This window comes from Schistocerca piceifrons, chromosome 3, assembly GCF_021461385.2.
Source record: "Schistocerca piceifrons isolate TAMUIC-IGC-003096 chromosome 3, iqSchPice1.1, whole genome shotgun sequence".
NCBI classification, from domain to species: domain Eukaryota; kingdom Metazoa; phylum Arthropoda; class Insecta; order Orthoptera; family Acrididae; genus Schistocerca; species Schistocerca piceifrons.
The window spans coordinates 866,662,227-866,680,613 of record NC_060140.1 but is presented as its reverse complement, the minus strand read 5'-3'; positions in this window follow the sequence as shown (position 1 = coordinate 866,680,613).

Sequence of the window (18,387 nt, the reverse complement as noted above, 5' to 3'; positions counted from 1 at the left end):
TTGGTAGTGTTAACTCTGACGCGTGGAGCGTGGGCAAAGCAGAGAGAGTCTGGCTAGAGTAGGGCGGTGGAGCAGGTGTGTTGAGTGACGCTCCCGCGAGTTGCCACGCTTCCGGGTTTTGACAGCATGTAATTGCGCTCGAATTGCTATGATAGATTCTGGCACGGTGTCGCGGACGGGAAACATTAGCTGGCACACATCAAGAGGCCGTTTCGCCTGGTGACCGTGTCGAGAAGAAGGCGGGCCAAAATCCAGCTTCTGCAACAGCGATGGCCGACAATAAGTGATTGTCGCCACCTCCTCGACCGACGACTTCAAACCTTCAAACAACCAACAAGGAAGACTGAAGGCACGTAAAGTTATAGAACTGTATGGCAGACTCCAACTTTTCAAACTGTTCCATTTGCATCACTAAAATACAGCAACTTAGCATGAACCTTTGTTGCTCATTGTCCCAATTGCATTACCAAGCAGGGTCCCTTCCTTTTCCGAAATGAACTCGAGTATCGTTGGAATGCAAACGCCAGCATTAAAGTAATATCATTCCACTTCACTGCTTTAATTTCAAAGTTCAGTTAAAGTATTCATGGCTGGCTACAATAACCAAACAGAACTATATTTAGATTACACAAGCACAAATTAAGAGTGAAAGTTTTGTTACCGTATTTTAGCTTACCTGTGACTGCAGCTCAGCTTGGTACGTACTAAATTTTACTCTTGTTAATTATTCAAAATCATTTAATTCTAGTTCAAAGTTAAATCTCTTATTTCTAAAATTCGTAGATTCAAGTTGCTTTTGAGATAACGGTTGAGGTAGCCCAAGACTAACCTTATTTTATTTAATTTCATAGTGCTTCAGAAACAAAGTTCACTATTAATTTCAGTCACTAAATTAACTTTCAATTTTTCGGTTTTATAAATTCTTTTGCTAAATTAAGTCAGAGTGTAGCGAAATTTATTACTTCTGACAAACATTCAGTTTTCACACAACACGTGTCCACCTTCAGTTGCCACGCTTTTAGTGGTAATTATATGTGCATTAACCTTTCTTTTTCAGGTATTATAGTAGTTGTCCATAGGACTGGCAACAGTAATTTTCCCCAAATCTCAAATATCTTATTAACACCAGTAACGTAACGACCGCACGTGTACTTACTTTATTAACTTTACCCCTTTTCAAAATTAATTTCCATCAATTTCATTTGCATTTTTCCTTTCATTTAGATGTAACCCATCCTCCCTCTTTACAGACAGATTTACTTCGGTGACGATTGCTTTTTTCCAAATTTCCATTATGTACACGCGGTTTAATTTTTCGCTGTCATTAAGGTCGATAAGTGAAGGGAGGTTACAAAGTTTAATACTTTTAAATTTCCATAGAATATCTGTCCCTTGGCCCATGACGATGTTGTATCCTGGAGCACGATTTTAAATTCGGAAAACGTTAATTTCGCGGAGTAAATTTTGCTGCTTTAGGTAAAGACTGCAGCACATAAAGAGTGAATCCCACGAATTGAAAATGGAACCAAAAAAAATATTTAACTTCTGTTAAAGAGCTGGCTAGAGGCGAAAGTCTGAATATTGTCCCAAGATACAACATTCTCCCATACACGTGGAGGTACCATCTACTATGCACATGCCTTTAACCGGCCACCTTAACAAGAGACTGTCAGACAGCTGCGAGTGCCAGCTCAGTGTTTCAGAACTACTGTGCGTGCGGTGAAAATAATTGACTATCGCTACACAACCAACATGCCTTGTCTTTTCCGAGTCATGATTTAACGTCATGGCTCAGACCTCAACCATCTGAAAAGATGGTGCTCAGACACACGCACACTGGGCAGACCAGGCTAGAATTATGGAGGACAATGTTCAGCTGCGGCTGCGAGCGACAGCTGGAGGACACTCAGGGCTGCTCATTAAGCAGAGTGGCGCCACGGCGAAGAGTGGGCGGCGGTGCCGGCCATATTCAGGGAAAGTCGGCGGCGAGGTGCGCGTCATTAGCGCCGCGCTAGTGACGGCGACGTATCACAAACGCCGCGCGGCTTCATCCTCTCCAAGCTGAGAGTATGGCACTACGCTCCGTCTGAGATTGTGGTGGGCAGTCCGAGGGCCGAGAACTGACAATTCCTCTGTCCCTGTAATCGGTCAATTGAATAGAATTATATGATGGTTCCGCAACTGGTACCTCGGTGTCCACGAGACTGGCCTCAAATGTACTGAAACAACGGAATGGGGTGGCAGTTGGAGTTTAACGTGTCGGAGGCGAGCGCCATGTTCATTACTTCTTACTGGCCTTGTGTCTTCAAATAGTCATTTCAGAGCAGTGAAAGGCGAGGTGTAAGACATTCATCAGGTACTGCTGGCTGAAATGGCATGTTACGATCCCCATGAATCATGGTCCCTAATGTCCGTCGGGTACCTTGCCTGCCTCAGTTATACAGGGTGTTACAAAAAGGTACGGCCAAACTTTCAGGAAACATTCTTCACACACAAAGAAAGAAAATATGTTATGTGGACATGTGTCCGGAAACGCTTACTTTCCATGTTAGAGCTCATTTTATTGCTACTCTTCAAATCACATTAATCATGGAATGGAAACACACAGCAACAGAACGTACCAGAGTGACTTCAAACACTTTGTTACAGGAAATGGTCAAAATGTCCTCCGTTAGGGAGCATACATGCATCCACCCTCCGTCGCATGGAATCCCTGATGCGCTGATGCAGCCCTGGAGAATGGCGTATTGTAGAACAGCCGTCCACAATACGAGCACGAAGAGTCTCTACATTTGGTACCGGGGTTGCGTAGACAGGAGCTTTCAAATGCCCCCATAAATGAAAGTCGAGAGGGTTGAGGCCAGGAGAGCGTGGAGGCCATGGTATTGGTCCACCTCTACCAATCCATCATTCACCGAATCTGTTGTTGAGATGCGTACGAACACTTCGACTGAAATATGCAGCAGCTCCATCGTGCATGAACCACATGTTGTGTCGTACTTGTAAAGGCACATGTTCTAGCAGCACAGTATGAAATCATGATAACGTGCTCCATTGAGCGTAGGTGGAAGAACATGGGGCCCAATCAAGACATCACCTGGCCAAACGTTCACAGAAAATCCGTGTTGATGTCGTGATTGTACAATTGCGTGAGGATTCTCGTCAGCCCACACATGTTGATTGTGAAAATTTACAATTTGATCACGTTGGAATGAAGCCTCATCCGTAAAGAGAACATTTGCACTGAAATGAGTATTGACACATTGTCGCATGAACCATTCGTAGACGTGTACCCGTGGAGGCCAATCAGCTGCTGATAGTGCCTGCACACGTTGTACATGGTACGGAAACAACTGGTTCTCCCGTAGCACTCTCCATACAGTGACGTGGTCAACGTTACCTTGTACAGCAGCAACTTCTCTGACGCTGACATTAGGGTTATCGTCAACTGCACGAAGAATTGCCTCGTCCATTGAAGGTGTCCTCATCGTTCTAGATCTTCCCCAGTCGCGAGTCATAGGCTGGAATGTTCCGTGCTCCCTAAGACGTCGATCAATTGCTTCGAACGTCTTCCTGTCGGGACACCTTCGTTCTGGAAATCTGTCTCGATACAAACGTACCGCGCCACGGCTATTGCCCCCTGCTAATCCATACATCAAATGTGCATCTGCCAACTCCGCATTTGTAAACATTGCACTGACTGCAAGACCACATTCGTGATGAACACCAACCTGTTGATGCTACGTACTGATGTGCTTGATGCTAGTACTGTAGAGCAATGAGTCGCATTTCAACACAAGCACTGAAGTCAACATTACCTTCCTTCAATTGGGCCAACTGATGTGATTCGAGGAAGTACAGTACATAACGACGAAACTAAAATGAGCTCTAACAAGGAAATTAAGCATTTCCGGACACATGTCCACATAACATCTTTTCTTTATTTGTGTGTGAGGAATGTTTCCTGAAAGTCTGGCTGTACCTTTTTGTAACCCCCAGTATATATAGCTGTATTGTAGGTGCAACCCCAACACAGGTGTATTTGTTGAGAAAGCAAGCAAACTTGTCGTTCCCGATAAAAGGCAGCAACCTTTTCATTGGTTTCAGGGGCAACAGTCTGGATGATTGAGAGATATGGCCTTGTAACATCAATCAAAGCAGTCTTCCTGGATTGATATTATGAACGGCTGTAAGCAAGGGGAAACCACAGCACTAATGATTCCTGAGGGCATGAAGTTCTACTGTATGGTTAAATTATGACGATGTCCTCTTGTGTAAAATACTCCGAAGGTAAAATTGTCACCCATTTGGATCTGCGGACGAGGACTACTCAAGAAGATGTCTTCAAGAGAAACAAAACTGTTCGGAGCGTGGAATTTTAGGTTCCTTAATCGGACAGTAGGTTATAAAGTTTAGAAATAGAAACGGACAGGCTGAAATTAGATATAGAGGTATTTAGTAAAGTTAGGTGGCTGGAGGAACAAAACTTCTAGTCAGGTGAATGCAGGGTTATAAGTACAAAATCGAACAGCGATAATGCAGGAATGAGTTTAATAAGAAAACAGGAATGCTGGTAAGCCACTATGATCAGCAAAGTGAATGCATATCATAGCCGAGATAGATACGAAGCCTCACCTATCAAAGTAGTAAAAGTATATACGATAACTAGCTGCGCAGATGATGTAGAGATTGAAGAAAAGTATGAGGAGGTAAAAGAAATTAGTCAAACAGTTAAGAGAGATGAAAGTTTGTCATTGTGAACTGGAATTCGATTGTAAGTAAAAGAAGACAAGGAAAAATAGTAGGTAAATATACAGTGGGGGAAAGGAATGTAAGAGGAAGCCTTCTGATAGCATTTTGCGCAAAGCATAATTTACTCATCGCTGTCACTTGGTATAAGAATCATGAAAGAACGTTGTATACGTAAAGCTTCGTCTCGTGCAGTCACCACGTGCCCACACGATTGGGGCCATCGGCTCCAAAGCCCATATCGATGGTGTTTCGTTGAGTGGTTCGCACACTGACAGTTGTAGATGGCCCAGCATTGAAACCTGCAGCAATTTTCGGAAGGGTTGCATTTCCATCCCCCCCCTTCTAACAGCCGTCTACCGCAAGTCTCTAGAGGAACGGAGGGTTCCAAATGATTGGAAAAGAGCACAGATAGTCCCAGTCTTCAAGAAGGGTCGTCGAGCAGATGCGCAAAACTATAGACCTATATCTCCTACGTCGATCTCTTGTAGAATTTTAGAACATGTTTTTTGCTCGCGTATCATGTCATTTCTGGAAACCCAGAATCTACTATGTAGGAATCAACATGGATTCCGGAAACAGCGATCGTATGAGACCCAACTCGCCTTATTTGTTCATGAGACCCAGAAAATATTAGATACAGGCTCCCAGATAGATGCTATTTTTCTTGACTTCCGGAAGGCGTTCGATACAGTTCCGCACTGTCGCCTGATCAACAAAGTAAGAGCCTACGGAATATCAGACCAGCTGTGTGGCTGGATTGAAGAGTTTTTAGCAAACAGAACACAGCATGTTGTTATCAATGGAGAGACGTCTACAGACGTTAAAGTAACCTCTGGCGTGCCACAGGGGAGTGTTATGGGACCATTGCTTTTCACAATATATATAAATGACTTAGTAGATAGTGTCGGAAGTTCCATGCGGCTTTTCGCGGATGATGCTGTAGTATACAGAGAAGTTGCAGCATTAGAAAATTGTAGCGAAATGCAGGAAGATCTGCAGCGGATAGGCACTTGGTGCAGGGAGTGGCAACTGACCCTTAACATAGACAAATGTAATGTATTGCGAATACATAGAAAGAAGGATCCTTTATTGTATGATTATATGATAGCGGAACAAACACTGATAGCAGTTACGTCTGTAAAATATCTGGGAGTATGCGTGCGGAATGATTTGAAGTGGAATGATCATATAAAATTAATTGTTGGTAAGGCGGGTACCAGGTTGAGATTCATTGGGAGAGTGCTTAGAAAATGTAGTCCATCAACAAAGGAGGTGGCTTACAAAACACTCGTTCGACCTATACTTGAGTATTGCTCATCAGTGTGGGATCCGTACCAGGTCGGGTTGACGGAAGAGATAGGGAAGATCCAAAGAAGAGCGGCGCGTTTCGTTACCGGGTTATTTGGTAACCGTGATAGCGTTACGGAGATGTTTAACAAACTCAAGTGGCAGACTCTGCAAGAGAGGCGCTCTGCATCGCGGTGTAACTTGCTCGCCAGGTTTCGAGAGGGTGCGTTTCTGGATGAGGTATCGAATATATTGCTTCCCCCTACTTATACCTCCCGAGGAGATCACGAATGTAAAATTAGAGAGATTAGAGCGCGCACGGAGGCTTTCAGACAGTCGTTCTTCCCGCGAACAATACGCGACTGGAACAGGAAAGGGAGGTAATGACAGTGGCACGTAAAGTGCCCTCCGCCACACACCGTTGGGTGGCTTGCGGAGTATCAATGTAGATGTAGATGTAGATGAACGAATCTCTTCAGTCTTTGCTGGCCCCGTTCTTACAGGATTTTTTACCGGCCACAGCAGTGTCGGAGGATTGATGTTTTAAACCATTCCTGATATTCGTGGGACACTCGTGAAATGATCGTAAGGGAAAATCCCCACTTCATCGCTACCTCGGAGGTTCTGTTCAAAATGGTTCAAATGGCTCTGGGTACTATGGGACTTAACTTCTGTGGTCATCAGTCGCCTAGAACTTAGAACTAATTAAACCTAACTAACCTAAGGACATCACACACATCCATGCCCGACGCAGGATTCGAACCTGCGACCGTAGCGGTCGCTCGGTTCCAGGCTGTAGCGCCTAGAACCGCACGGCCACTCCGGCCGGCAACGCAGTATTCTGCCAGTTTACATAGCTCTGTATTTGAATATGTATGCCTGCACCAGTTGCTGTGGAGCTTCAGTGTGTAAGAGTCGTGGAGCGTGAAAGAAGCAGTGACAGAGGGAGGTGGGACAGGATTTTAGCCTGTTCTTGATGTTATGCAAACTGTACATTGAGCAAGCGGTAAAGGAAACCAAAGAAAAATTTGGAATAGGTTTTAAAGTCCAGGGAGAAGAGATAAAAACTTTTAGGTTTGCCGATGACATTATAATTCTGTCGGAGACAGCAGAGGAATGGAAGAGCAATTGAACGGAATGGAGAATGACTTAAAAAGAGCATACAATATTAACACCAATAAAAGCAAAACAAAGATAATAGGATGTAGTCGAATAAAGTAAGGTGATGTTAAAGAGTTAGATTAGGAAACACTACCTGTAACTCAGGTGTTTAGGCTGAAGCAAATTATTAAATGGCGTATCTGGCATTTAAGAAAGGATGGCATTTATTTTATTCACGAAGTTCAAATAACAAAACCTCAATCCTTACGGTGCCCTATATTCATTCCAACAAGATACCTACAAAATTCACACGCAAAATAGTCAGCACAAATAGTAAGTATGCCTTTCATACCTTAATTAACACCAGATAAAAACTTTCATAGCATTTAATTTGTCTATATTGGTCACAGACTCGAGGCACGAAATATGTTTCTATTCACTATCGACCGACAACGATAGTTCAGGTGTGTATGTCGACCTCGCAAGCTGAAGGTGAAGAGATAAAGTGTATAATGATAATGAAAGGGCAATACAGTATGTAAAGGGGGATGAAAATCTAATAGTCATGGGGGACTGAAATGCAGTTGTAGGAGTAGAAGAAAAGGTTACAGGAGAAATGGGCTTGCGACAAGGAATGAGTGAGGAGAAAGGCTGATTTAGTTCTGTAACAAATTTCAGCTAGTAATAGCGAATACTCTGTTCAAGAATCACAAGAGGAGAAGATATAATTGGAAAAGGCCGGGTGATACAGGAAGATTTCAGTTAGATTACGTCGTGGTCAGACAGAGATACCGAAATCAGATACTGGATTGTAAGGTGTACGCAGGAGCAGTTTCACAATCTGATCACAATATAGCAGTGATAAAAAGTAGCCTTAAGTTTAAGACATTAGTCAGGAAGAATCAGTACGCACATAAGCCGGAGACGGAAGTACTAAAGAATGACGAGACGGTTGAAGTTCTCCAAGGCAATAGATACGGCAGCAAGTTACAGCTCAAAAAATGTTCAAATATGTGCGAATTTCTAAGAGACCAACCTGCTAAGGTCATCAGTCCCTAGACTTACACACTACTCAAACTAACTTATGCTAAGAACCACACACACACACACACACACACACACACACACACACACACACACACACACACACCAATGCCCGAGGGAAGACTCAAAACTGCGGCGGGACGGGAAGCGCAGTCCGAGATGGGACGCCCAAGACCGCGCGGCCACTCCGCGTGGCAAGGAATAGCTCAGTAGGTGGTACAGATGAAGAGCGATTGACATCTCTAAACAGAGCCATCACAGAAGTTGATAAGGAAAACATAGGTACGAAGAACCTAACTGTTAAAAAAACGTGGGTAACAGAAGAAGTACTTAAACAGATCGATGAAAGGAGGAAGTGCAAAACTGTTCCGGGAAACTCAGGATTAAAGAAATACATGTCGCTGAAGAGTGAAATAAACAGGAATGCTTGAAAACTAAGGCGACATCGCTGCAGGAAAAATGTGAAGAAATCGAAAAAGAGATGATAGTCGGACGGACAGACAGAGCATACAGGTAAGTCAAAACAGCCTTCGGTGACGTTAAAATCAAAGGTGGTAACATTAACAGTGGTACCGGAATTCCACTGTTAAATGCAGAGGATAGGGCGGATAGGAGGAAGGAATACAGTGTGTGCCTTTATGAGGGGGAAAATTAGTCTGATGTGGTAGTAACAGGAGTCGATTTAGAAGAGATAGGGGATCCAATATTACAATCAGAATTTAAAAGAGCTTTGGGGGACTTGAGATCAAATAAGGCAGAAAGGATAGATACCATTCCAACAGAATTTAAAGTCATTGGGGGAAGTGGTAACAAACCAAATAACCACGTTGGTATGTAGAAAGCATGAGTCTGGTGACATACCATCTGACTTTCGGAAAAGCATCATTCACACAATTCCGAAGACAGTAAGAGCTAACAAGTGCGAGAATTACCATACAATCAGCTCAACGGCCCATGCATCCAAGTTGCTTACAAGAATAATACGTATACAGAAGAATGGAAAAAGAAAATTGAGGATGCGCTAGGAAATGTAAAGGCACGAGAGAGGCAATTCTGACGTTACGGTTAATAATGGAAGCAAGACTAAACAAAAATCAAGACACTTTTATAGGATTTGTTGACCTGGCAAAAGCGTTCGACAATGAAAAACGGTGCAAGACGTTCGAAATTCTGAAATAAGTAGGGGTAAGCTATAGAGAGAGACGGGTCATATACAATATGCACAACAGCCAAGAAGGAATAATAAGAGTGGACGACCAAGAACGAAGTGTTCGTATTAAAAAGGGTGTAAGACAAGGATGTAGCCTTTTGCCCCTACTGTTATATGATCTGCTGAATGGGATGAACACACTAATGAGTACAGAGTGCGGTTTAAGAGTAAATCGAATAAAGACGAAGGTAATGAGGAGTAGTAAAAATAAGAACAGCGAGAAACGTAACATCAGAATTGATAGTCACGAAGAAGATGAAGTTAAGGAATTCTGCTACCCAGGCAGTTAAATAACTAACGACGGACGGAGCAAGGACATCAAAAGCAGACTAGCAATGGCCAAAAAGGGCATTCCTGGCCAAGAGAAGTCAACAAATATCAAATATCGGCTTTAATTTGGGGAAGAAGTTACTGAGAATGTACGTCTGTTGTTCAGCGTTGTATGATAGTGAAACATGGACTGTGGGAAAACCGGAACGGAAGAGAATCGAAGCATTTGAGATGTGGTGCTACAGGAGACTTGAAAATTAGGTGCACTGATAAGGTAAGGAATGAGGAGGTTCTGCTTAGATTCGGAGAGGAAAGGAATCTTTGGTTAGCACTGATACGGAGAAGGGACTGGATGATAGGACATCTCTTAAGACATGAGGAAATGACTTCCATGGTTTTGTGGCGGCGTTCGTAGCGACAAACGCTTGGCTGTAGAAATGGCTTACGAAGTCACCGCCACACTTTTAATAGCGGGCCGACCGGTCCGCTGGAACAGTGAACAGAAAGACGAAAACCCAAACACTCTGATTAAATAAAAGTCGGTACTTATCTTTATTAACGAAGATACAGAAACACCGTAGTGAAGTCCGTGTCTACAGAGATCTGTCTAGTTCGAGTCGGAGCGGCTAGGTCAGCGTCGGCTGACGACAAACAACAACTCTGCTGCGATGAACACACAACTGACTAGCAAGTACACAATTCGGTGGCGAGTATACAACTGAGCGGCGAATACAGAACTGTCCTAGCGCTCGCGACTCCAGCGCTTAAGAAACCAGAAGCCAGCGGTGGCGCGCACAGACTTGCGGCGATTTCCTGTCTCACTGGCGCTGCTTATGCGGACGGCGTCCGGACTTTGATGCTGCCAACCTTTTGGCAGCGGGCTCGGGTGGCATTACTGGCTAGGATATAACACATGGTACTAGATGGGAGCTGTAGAGGACAAAAAGTGTAGAAGAAGACAGAGATTGGTATACATCCAGCACATAATAGAGGACGTAGGTCGCAAGTGCTTCTCTGAGATGAAGAGGTTAGCACAGGAGAGGAATTCGTGGCGGGCCGCATCAAACCAGTCACAAGACTGCTGACTGTTTGGCATTTTATTTAACAAATAATAAGCAATGATGTTATAAGTTTGGGTTCGAAGGCAGTACCATAGTATCCAATCACAGCGTAAAATCGCTTTACCAATGGGCAATGACACATCAAGTCAGCTAGATGCTACCACCAAACTCCCGTGGTGCGTGCAAAATGACACGTGTAGCATTCTTGTGTCGTGTACACCGAGCAATACATGACGTCTGTCGCAGCTATAGTAAGTACTTGGGACACTGACTGATAAAAGTCGTGACTGCTGAAACAGAGAGAAATATTATAATATTCAGCAGGTTACTTCTTCTTCGTCTTCTTCTTCTTCTTCTTTCTCCTGATTCTCTTTCACGAACTTGCCAGTCTCACAGATCGTTGCTCCCAGCGTATCTATGCCTTCCAATGTTTCTTTTACTTTTCGATCTCCATGATCAAACTTATTTCAGAATACAATGTGATGTCCCAACAGTGCTAAGAGCGGAAAAGCTTTGGACTTTGGTCCCCAACGGATATTTGGGCAAGATCTGACGATTAGAGGCAACATCCACACACTGGTGTACTCTACAGGACAATGGTAATTTACTTAGAGAATTTCATACTATATGCAGTCGGTGATTTACACTCCTGGAAATTGAAATAAGAACACCGTGAATTCATTGTCCCAGGAAGGGGAAACTTTATTGACACATTCCTGGGGTCAGATACATCACATGATCACACTGACAGAACCACAGGCACATAGACACAGGCAACAGAGCATGCACAATGTCGGCACTAGTACAGTGTATATCCACCTTTCGCAGCAATGCAGGCTGCTATTCTCCCATGGAGACGATCGTAGAGATGCTGGATGTAGTCCTGTGGAACGGCTTGCCATGCCATTTCCACCTGGCGCCTCAGTTGGACCAGCGTCCGTGCTGGACGTGCAGACCGCGTGAGACGACGCTTCATCCAGTCCCAAACATGCTCAATGGGGGACAGATCCGGAGATCTTGCTGGCCAGGGTAGTTGACTTACACCTTCTAGAGCACGTTGGGTGACACGGGATACATGCGGAAGTGCATTGTCCTGTTGGAACAGCAAGTTCCCTTGCCGGTCTAGGAATGGTAGAACGATGGTTCGATGACGGTTTGGATGTACCGTGCACTATTCAGTGTCCCCTCGACGATCACCAGTGGTGTACGGCCAGTGTAGGAGATCGCTCCCCACACCATGATGCCGGGTGTTGGCCCTGTGTGCCTCGGTCGTATGCAGTCCTGATTGTGGCGCTCACCTGCACGGCGCCAAACACGCATACTACCATCATTGGCACCAAGGCAGAAGCGACTCTCATCGCTGAAGACGACACATCTCCATTCGTCCCTCTATTCACGCCTGTCGCGACACCACTGGAGGCGGGCTGCACGATGTTGGGGCGTGAGCGGAAGACGGCCTAACGGTGTGCGGGACTGTAGCCCAGCTTCATGGAGACGGTTGCGAATGGTCCTCGCCGATACCCCAGGAGCAACAGTGTCCCTAATTTGCTGGGAAGTGGCGGTGCGTTCCCCTACGGCACTGCGTAGGATCCTACGGTCTTGGCGTGCATCCGTGCGTCGCTGCGGTCCGGTCCCAGGTCGACGGGCACGTGCACCTTCCGCCGACCACTGGCGACAACATCGATGTACTGTGGAGACCTCACGCCCCACGTGTTGAGCAATTCGGCGGTACCTCCACCCGGCCTCCCGCATGCCCACTGTATGCCCTCGCTCAAAGTCCGTCAACTACACCTACGGTTCACGTCCACGCTGTCGCGGCATGCTACCAGTGTTAAAGACTGCGATGGAGCTCCGTATGCCACGGCAAACTGGCTGACACTGACGGCGGCGGTGCACAAATGCTGCGCAGCTAGCGCCATTCGACGGCCAACACTGCGGTTCCTGGTGTGTCCGCTGTGCCATGCGTGTGATCATTGCTTGTACAGCCCTCTCGCAGTGTCCGGAGCAAGTATGGTGGGTCTGACACACCGGTGTCAATGTGTTTTTTCCATTTCCAGGAGTGTAATTATAACTAAGGGAATTAAGAATATGGCAGCCAGTTCATTATCACATTGTAACATGGGAATTAATGAACTATTTTACGTAATAATATCCTTAAATTCACGCAAAAATGGCTTAATAGGATAGAAAAAAATGTGCAAAAAGTAGAACAATATATGAAAAAATAATTTCAGAAGAGGAAGTACTTTCGGTTCACCAGCATTAAACCATTTCCCTTTGTTGCACAGAAGTGTAATTGTACTCTGCAGACTTAAAAATGTTAACGTTCTACCAGGTGAACTCGGAATGGAGCAGGTTGGCATTGGGCTGATGTTTCGATCAGTATCTGAAAGTGGCCAATGCAGAAGACCACAGAATGGGGCACCCAGGAATGGAAGCGCTGCTGTACTACTTATCAAAGTACTGTGAGGTGACACTACGCAACTTAATCTTCCTAAAACCACTACAAAATCAATCGTAGACAGAAAAGAATCAAGCTCAGCGGCCCCGAATGATTACTGAATTACCACAGCGAGGCAAGGATTGCTGATGTGTCCGATAAATGGGGACAAATACTCCCATACACTCATAGCCACCAGGTCATAGGTGCAGACTCAGCCCTTTAAACAGGCTTTCACAACTCAAGAACACATTCAGTCATGCTGCAGTTTTGTCCACGTCGCCGGAACCAGAGAGAATGACAGTCTATTGAGTTTCAGTGAAACCACAACACCCTGATCGACGAAGGTCCGCCTGATATTTGCTTGCTGAATCCATCATCCAAAGACAGCCAACCTGATGCATACCATATCTAATGGGTCATCGTGTATGAAGACACTGGTGAGCAGGCAGCCCTCCTCCACGGCCGATTTGTCGTGGAGGATCTGCTAGCTGCCATCTTCTCACCGAAGAGGAGGGGCCCATCGGCGCAGCCTTGTGGCCGACTCGTGTGCGTGCACGGCGGGTGACCAGAACCTAGTCTTCATGACAACTAGCAACTTGGGTCAAAGTCAGCAATCTCTTTCCGAGCACACAGGTATTACTGTATCAGTGACGCTTCCCGGCGTGCACTCGACCCTCTGATCACAACGCGACCTCAGAAGTCTGACGTCGCAACATGGAGTGGCTGAGTTGCAACACTTTAGAGACGGTGAAAGTGATATGAAATCTCACATACTGAAGCACGCACTTCATGAGTACACCCATCTGGTTGTCTGAAGTGTGAAGTGTTCCTAGCAGCTAGGTAGTACCAGTAAAAGTTAATGTCTATTGAATGTGTATTGATGCCTTTCCGTTGTAGAGAACACAACTGTTGATTCGCATAAGTTCTGAACTCTTCGCTTCTCTAGTCTAGGGCCCTACTAATTACTGTGGGACCGACATTTGCATTGTCGAATGGACCCGATCTTTCAGGTGCATGCACAATAGTCGACCAAATGTTATTGCACATGGGAGTGAGGGCGTTTAGGTTGACCTGTCGTTCGTTTTTATCGTGATATTTCACATGGATGCGTTGAACGACTGGATTGCATATATACGACTGTCTTGATTCTGTCACAATGCGATGATTCCTTCCGCGCTACAACTCACCCTTTCTCATTCTGAAATGATAATTAAATCAAAACACTAAGCTGTCGACAGGCGTTGATACACATCAACGAGGGCAGTTGAAAAGTTGTGACCCGACCGGGACTCGAAACGAGGGCACAGAGGATAATGCGACTGCAGGGATTTTTGCCTTGCACGCTCCCCGTGAGACCCACATTCTCAACTTAATGTCCACACACCACATTTGTAGTGCCCCTGCCCATTACACTCTTTACTAGCGGCAGACAATCTTACCGAGTCCCTTAAGAGTTCGAGTAATGCACAGAAGAAGAAGGTTAATGGCCGGTTAGCCTTAACTATATGAAAGAACAGATACCATCTTCATATATTCATATACTTTTCTCATTCAGCTCTAGAGTATTATCAAGAAATGTGTTCTGATATACGCAGTCAATGCTAGGAAACTATTTCTGACAAGAATGTTTTATAGGATCATAGAAAACAATTTACTCTCACTCTAGTGTTGAAGAAAGAAGCCGGCCGGGGTGGCCGAGCGGTTGTAGGCGCTTCAGTCTGGAACCGCGCGACCGCTACGGTCGCAGGTTCGAATCCTGCCTCGGGCATGGATATGTGTGATGTCCGTAGGTTAGTTAGGTTTAAGTAGTTCTAAGTTCTACGGGACTGATGACCTCAGATGTTAAGCCCCATAGTGCTCAGGGCCATTTAAACCATTTTTTAAGAAAGAAAATATCCTCTATAGAGATTAATTGATCGATATTAATGGTGGCTGAGTTCCGTGGCTGTTGACTGAATTACTTGAAGAAATGCAACCACCATCTACGTGTATTTTTCTCTCTGTATTCCTTTATGTAAGTTAATCTCTATCGGGTTCAACACCACGGATCCCACAAACAAATATTTCGCCAACCGGTTCGTTTGTCGATCCAGGAGTTTTGCGAGCAATGTTCTTACCGACTCAGCTATCCAAGCACGACTCACGACCAGACCCCACAGACTTACGTCCGTCAGGTATGCTGGAAAGTTTCTGTGAAGTATGGAAGGTAGTAGTGTGGGAGAAAACTGCTAGCCTACGTAAGCTGTAAGTCGTGAGTATTATCCGGCGACAAGAACATTTGTCCGCCGAATGAAACAATATGGATTCGAATAACAATTTGGCAGATAATTTCAGTCTTACCGTTCATACTACGTACAGGAGAATGAGGCAGGAAATCCGTGACGCGGTTCGCCAATGATGGTCGGTTGCAATGTTAGGAATCTGTAATGAAATCTACGAATAGAATCGATTCTTAGTGCGGAGACTGCCATTGACCCTCAAAGCAAAGAAGCGTGATATATTTCTCATAAAAAGGTGGTACGATCCAGTAATGTTAGGTTTCACTATTGGAGTTAGATAGTTAGAAACAGTAACGTAAAATATCTGTGATTGGCCGTGCGGAGCAACCTAGACTGGGAGGACTTAATAAAACTAGAGCTGATAAAGCAGATCTAGGGTGAGGCTCACTGGAAGAATCCGAAAGTATTTCCCCCACGAAGGAAGTGGCTTATGCAGCTCTCGTTCAACCGATGCTTCGGTACAGTTCCTCAGTCTTGCAGTCTTACCTACCACTATTAATAGAGACGATATAAGGACGAGCGACGTGTTATGACAGGGGTTCGTTTAGTCGACGCCAGCGCTTCTCGGAGGTGCTCATCAATACCCAGCGCCACGCGCTGGAAACGGACGCATTATGCATGAAGAGAGGATTGCATTTAAACTTCCGAGAGCGTACGTTCCAGGAATAATCGGACAAAATCCGGTGAAATAAAGTGCACCAGTATGCATGATGAATTTTCACGTATCAACAAAGATTTCAGTCTACAAAATATCTCAAACAGAATACCTTATGATAGAAAACTGCTATAGCCGTGAACGAGAATTTGGCGGACTGTGGGCTGGTAATTCATCTCCCGATCGTGTAAATTACTAGTGTACCTTATTTCTGTAAAGCAGTGAGGGCTACAACTTTTGTTAACTGTTACTACTCCTATGTCATTAATATCTGTGTTAATGTATAAAGACATTTCGTATTTTAACGTTATTACCGAATATCGCGGTATGGTCTTGACCGATATAGTTTAGGTTTTTACACGATGCTGTAATACACGTTCGGACGAAAGATAATGCGAAAGCTTTTCAGGAAAAATGTCGGAAATTTCGTGACAGATTTACATCAAATTTTTAGGCGACAGACTAATAAACGTTCCGACAGACATATGCTATATATTATTCAGTATGTCTGGTGCATGAGAATATTTATGCTACATAAATGGGAAATGTTTACAAAAATTTCGAAAAGTTCTTCATCGATTTACTTCAGATTTTCACAGAAAACTTTAATAAACGTTCGAACGGACTTATGCCACATATTTTTAACGACATAGAATAAAAACGTTGTTGTCAAAAACCGCGGAAAGCTCTTGAACTTTTTCCTTAAAATTTTTGAACAGTACACTAAAAAATACATATGTAGCCTATGGTCATCTGAAGGTTTTCAGATGACCATAGGCTACATATGTATTTTTTAATATATATGATAAATAAATCTGTGTGTATACTATTGTATAGGGCGAGCCACTAACTATTGCCAGTATGACAGGAGCTTAAGGGCATGTGGGACAAAAGTTGCATGAAACAACGGGGCCCATAATATGACGTTTTTTGCTGCTAGGTGGGGTCGCTTCAGAGATATGAAGGTCACCTTGGTTTATGTTTTTTCTTTTTTGCTTTGTTTTTAATGGGATGTTATAGTTTGGTACGTATTTTCTGATAGCTGCTATCGAGACGACTCCAGTGATGTGTAACAGTAAGGTCTTTGAAGGTCAATGAATGTCACAAAGGTGGCATGAATTTCCATTTACCGAATGGGTTCGATGTGATGACCATTGGTATCAATGCATTGTTGCAATCTTCTTATCATGGACTGAGTGGTATTCCTTATCACTTCGGCACTTATCGAAGCACATGCTCTGACATTTCTCTCTCTTGTAGTTGGAACGTATTTATAAACAATGTCTTTTACGAATCCCCACAGGAAAAAAGCCAGAGGCGTCAAGTCTAGCGAACTAGCCGGTCCCGACATCTCCTCCGCGTCCAATCCAACAGTTTGGGAACTGTCTTTGCAACTCATTTCTAGCGATCAGCGAAAAATGTGCCGGATACATTCTGTTCCTCGTTGCTAAAGGTATTTCTCCCAATAAGAGACCTAATGTCTCTTACAGGGATGTGGTGTACCTCCTACAATTAAGATTTCCTTCGATGAAATAGGGGCCTATAATTCTATCCTCCAGAATCCCACACCATACACTCACCGGCCACGGTTTTTGGTGTGCAACTTGCCGCAGCCAACATGGATTTCCAGTTTCCCAACAATGCATGTTATGCGAATTAACATTTCCGTGGTACGTGGATGTACCCTCGTCAGTAAATAAAATCAAATTACTAATTGTGTCATCCCTCTGAATCTGATGTTGGGCCCATCCTCAGAATTCAATGCGACGCATACAATCTGTACCAGTTAATTCTTGGTGCCAACTGATATGGTAAGAACGACATTTATGGCGATGTAGAACACGAAAAACACTACTGTGGCTCATGCTACATTCTACATCTACAGCTACATACATACTCTGCAATCCACCATACGGTGCGTTGTGGAGGGTACCTCGTACCACAACTAGCATCTTCTCTCCCTGTTCCACTCCCAAACAGAACGAGGGAAAAATGACTGCCTATATGCCTCTGTACGAGCCCTAATCTCTCTGATCTTATCTTTTTGGTCTTTCCGCGAAATGTAAGTTGGCGGCAGTAAAATTGTACTGCAGTCAGCCTTAAATGCCGGTTCTCTAAATTGCCTCAGTAGCGATTCACAAAAAGAACGCCTCCTTTCCTCCAGAGACTCCCACCCGAGCTCCTGAAGCATTTCCGTAACACTCGAGTGATGATCAAACCTACCAGTAACAAATCTAGCAGCCAGCCTCTGAATTGCTTCTATGTCCTCCCTCAATCCGACCTGA